Raw genomic sequence first — 5,425 nt, forward strand, 5'->3', positions numbered from 1 at the left:
GCAAAATCAGGTTGTGTCACAAGACCCTTTTGTTATATACTGTGATATTTATGATAACCAAACCCAATGCTTCTTTAAATTGTTCTACAATTTCTTACTTAAATCTTAGGAGTATTCGAATATAGTGAGTGTAAAATATATTTTTTTTGTATTTACTTGAAAGGTAGTACAATGAGAGAATATTTTTTGTACATTTTTAAACATTCTCAATAGTTTTACATTATTTCTAGCTGATATCTTCAGATGTTGCTTCAGTATTTCCACATATTTGCATCCCCTTGTGATATTTTGTGAAGTGCACAAGTCCCTTGTGCAGCTAAACACCCACACAACATAATATTACCTCCCACCTCACAGTTGGGATGCTGTTCTCAGGACTGTAAGCTTTTTTCTTTTTTTCTTTTTTTTTTTCTTCAAATGTAATAGAGGTCATTAAGGCCACGCACTTAAAATTAACTTTTGTACAACCACAGGACATGTTTCGAGAATTTAAGCTTTTAGTCCCTGTGTTTGTTTGCTAACTGTTTTTAAGTTCCTTTTGGAATAGCAGCTTTTTCTTTTCTGTGTCGTTCCAACCCATTTAGATACACAACTTGCATAACTCTGATCCTCTCCAGTCTTCAAAAGGTCTTCAGACTTTGCCTTGAGGTTGACTAAAACATTTTGTATAAAAACATATTCATCTCTGCAACCCAGTAACTCTTCTTGTTCCTAAAAGGTGTGATCCTTGAACATTCCTGTGTTGTGTACACATGTACATAATTGTTTGAGTACATGGATGTGGCACCTTTGGGCATCTGAGAATACTATTAAAATTATAATGAGGTTACCTTGCAATATTTTTGATATTTTGAATATCCCTTAATTCCACTCGTCTTAGAAAATTTGGAGGGATGATTAGGCCAACAGAGTTGGAGAGCACACACCAGAGGGAGGAAAGAAGGAATTGAAAGGTTAAATACAACTGTTTAGAGAGCACCCCTTTTACACTTGCAATCAATTGCACGCTCAATTTCTGAAGATTGCACGTAACATGCCCACTTATTATCACATACATTTTTTTAATTTTATTTATTTATTTATTTATTTATTTATTTATTTATTTATTTATTTATTTTTGCTCACACAATTTAAACGTTAAATGTCTCTATTTAGATTCTTTCAACATCCGGTTTTAAAATCAGAGAGGACATGGAACCACTGATTCCGTCCAGAGGAGCAATCCCCTAAAACTCACAATCCAAAAGAAAATTAGGGATTAATCAATATGAGCCTTTAGCAGAGGAAGGTTTGTCTCCAAAAAGCTGTTTTTAGATAAAACAAAGAGTTAAGAGTTGGTAACTTTACATCAGACAATGTTGGACAGCATGTTTTTAATAAATACTTTATGGTTACACTCAGTGGTTTAATGGGGCTTAGTAGTTCTGTGATTGAGGTAAATCGATCATGACAATCCTGGAGACATGTTTCTTATTGAAAGCTAGTAGAATCATGTATGTTTTTTTTTTTTTCTTTTTAATCAGTTGACCTGACTGACTGTGTATGTTGCATGACAGCTCAATAGATTGATAGTAGTAATGTAATGCATAGTACATACAGAAACTGACTCAGGCAGCTGCTGTTAAGCAGATTCAGCTGCAAGATATATGATATCTGAAATGGATGAGTTAGATTTCATTATATATAAAACTATTATGTACTCATTCATATTTAAGGGTAATCATAAAGTTGAAATTTATTGATCACAGCGAGATAAGAGCTGGTTTTACATATGTTTAAATAAACCCCATATTTATTATGAAGAGATGGCTGAAATATTTTTGTTGTATTTATATGTGAATTTTATATGCGCTATAAATATATTTATAGCGCATATAAATTTTATATTTTCAGATACCATGAAAATGTATCATGGTATCTGGCTCTCATCTTCCGTTGCAGCTATATAAGGTTATCTGGAGACAGTACATACAAATGTGTGGTTGTGAGCTTGAGCATGTCTGATTGTCTGTCTCATATCTGCGTTAGGCCTGTGATGGATTGTAGCTGAAGTACGAGCACCAGTGATTCCTGATGTATAAAATTTTCCTTTCAGAAAAGGGTTTTCATTTCCCCCTAAGACCTGCTCTGCTTTGCGCAATCACTATTCGTTTCATAAATATTAAGCGAAATAAAAATTACAGTTATTGTCACAGGCTGTCTCTTCCCACTGAGGTGAATTACGGACTAAATGAGCTCATAACAGAGTGTTTGTAAAACTCCACAGGAGCCGGTATGTTAAGTTTCCAACCTCCTGCTTTCCAACATACTTTCTCCTTACTGGAAAAATTGTGATATCAACTTTTCCAGTCATGAAAAATTGATATAACAATTTTTCCTTACTGGACAATACTTTTGTTTTAGGTGGACTTCGTATTACGTATTGATGCCTGAGTTTGACATTCCAATCAAAATGTTGTAACTTTGCCCCCAGCTCACTATTGTCTTTGTTTTTTTTTTTTCCCCTTTTATAATTTTTTTCATACATATTTCTCAATTTTGTTCATAGAAGTGAATTTATCTATCATGAGCCTCAACAGAGCTGAAAGGGTAAGAGTTTTTATACACACACATTTAGACCTAACAAGTTTTTGTTAACATGTAAATATGAAAATAAATATACCTTCCTATGAACACACATTTTATATAGGCACACTCTCTGGAAAATACTAAATGTCCCTTTTTTCATTTAATTATTTTAGTAGAATATATGTCATAATCGTTTTTTTCTGTTCATGTATATTTCCAGCCAACACAATATTTTGTACCTAAGTTCATCATGGGTAAGGTTTTTAATTCCCTCTTTATTGAAATTAAACATTACACCATTCATTATTCCTTTTAGAAGTACATGTTTTACAAAGAGTGTAGCAGTTAGAAAAGTGCTTTGAGTGGCATATTGTGTATCAGATATTTCCTGCTAAGTGTACAAAAAATATGCAAGTAGTAAATGTAGTAAGTACGTGGCATGTACCCCACCTAACAAACTTAATATCACTCTGCTGACCATTTTACGAACTTGTCTCTGCAGATGCACTGTAATTAAAAAGTTGGGTTTATTTATTTAGGACAATCACCAATTCGTTGTCATACAAATCTAAATGATGGAAGCATAGTTTGCTTGCAAGCAACTGCAGATTTGTAAAAATGAGCTGCAGTGTGAAGATGTCAGCAAAAAGAGCACAAGCTGACAAAATGAAGGTGGTAAATGTGACTGCAGAGCACAAGAAACCACTGGGCAGCTTGATAGATACATAAAAGTGAGAACACTGCTTATTAAGGCAGCTCTTTGGGGGACTCTACCGTGTTGCTTTTTGGCACAAGATATGTTAATTATTGCTGATTTATCAGTTCGAGAATGTACTTTCATCTTAAGTTTCCAGTTTCGCCCCAGTCCCCTTGTTCCTCCTTACAAACCTATTATATTTGTTTCATTCTGGATGAAGTTTCTTAAAATCCATGCTGTGTTCTCACGTATGACCATTTTACAGTTAGCTTAAATGTTCCTGTAACATTTGACATATGTTATATATACATTATGTTATATATACAGACATACATACATTTTGTTTCACCTTTAAAAAATAAAATTGAACAGATTTAAAGGAGAATACAAACAACAGTAGAAATGGGGGTACTCTGAAGAACTCTGGGCTGTTGGCTCGTTTGACAAGCTTGTGAAGCTTGTTTTATTAGGCAGATTTTTAGGTTTTTATGTGACATACAGTATTTCAAGAAAATGGCACGAGTAATGGCTGACCAGAACATGTTGCAATTACGTTTAAACTTTTGATTGATTTGAGAGAAAAGTCTGCCTTCTAGCTTAAATGTTCCTCTATTTTCCTCCAGTTCCAGGAGAAGCTCCATTAAGCCAATAATGACACTGAGCTTTTGCTGTGTAATTTATGTTATCAAATCAACACATCACAAGGTTAGGGGATGGGAGAGGAAACTGTGTCCTACTTTTGAGACATGTAGTGATAAATTACAGAACATGAAGGTATAGAACAGCTTGCAAAAAGGATTAGAGTAAATGTAAAGGACACAATGTCATCTTCTCATAGCATAGCATGAAATCAAATGTGAAGCTACTAAATAAGCAGCAGTAATAATATATATATATATATATATATATATATATATATATATATATATATATAACTTCTTATTCCAAAACCGAGTGTGAGTTTTACTGTTCTGTTCTGAAAAGGCAGCGAGAAAAAATTTAGGAAAAAAACAAAAAGTTCAACAAAGCAAGTTGTTTAGAGCGTAGCAGTGAATAATTAACTATATAATTCAATATTTCTGATTTATCAGTCAGATATTAAAGCCCGAATATATGTCACTGACAAAAATAAAGAGCTGAGGAGACAGTAACATCACTGTATTTTGTCAGTCTGTGTTTTGTCATCATTATCACAAATACAATATTGTCTGTGCTGTGATTAATTGTACACATCTCAGCACAACAGGAGCATAGATAAGTACACTCACACTCTGCTAGGCAAATGCTCGGAGAAATACTCTGCTATGCAAACCTAAGTCACGTACACACACCAGTCTCACACACACCTACTCACACACGCACACTCCCCTCCCCCCCACACATACATACAGGCCTTACAAGGTGAGAAATACTAAAACACACACACACACACATACTTTATAGTCGTATGTCGCCTCACTTCAGTTCCCAGTATTTCTTTATTTTTCACCAAAGCTTTGAGCTCAGTTATATGAAACTGTGTAGAAAGGCAATTAAAGTTTAAGTCAGCCAACATGAAACAAACCAGAAAATACAGAGAAGCAAATGTTCTATTAATTAAATAAACCCTTATAGACCCTGGAGAGTAATGACTATTTAAAAAAAAATGCATTTCTTATTCTAGCTGAAGAAGATTTTTTTGTGTAACCTGGATGAGGTGCAGGCAGGTAATTCTAATCGGGGTTTTTTGTTGTTGTTTTGTTTTGGGGTACTTTTTGCCCCACATTTTGCACTGTGGCTTAAAATAAGAAATAGATTTTTTTTTTGTTTCACAATAATATGTAAAAACAATTTGTAAAAACGTGCAGAGAGATCTCTTCGTAATTTGTTTTTTTTTTCCGTCGTCCTTTTTCTTTATTGAGTGTTAATATAGTTTACGTCTATAGTGTTTTGTTGACATGCGAACGCTGGAAAGTAAACCCTGGATTTTATCCACCAGAAGTGACTGTGTTGACTTCAGCTGTAATACAATTTCATAGCAGCCCTTAGAGGGCTTTAAAGCCCTGAAGGATCATTTTTAGAAACAGACCATATTATCTCTGTACAACAAAGCTGGGTACCTTTGTAGCACAATGTGAAAATGTGTTTATTCTTTTCAAAGTACTTCCACACACTTGAAGG

This window comes from Poecilia formosa, unplaced genomic scaffold (assembly GCF_000485575.1).
Source record: "Poecilia formosa unplaced genomic scaffold, Poecilia_formosa-5.1.2 Scaffold144, whole genome shotgun sequence".
NCBI classification, from domain to species: domain Eukaryota; kingdom Metazoa; phylum Chordata; class Actinopteri; order Cyprinodontiformes; family Poeciliidae; genus Poecilia; species Poecilia formosa.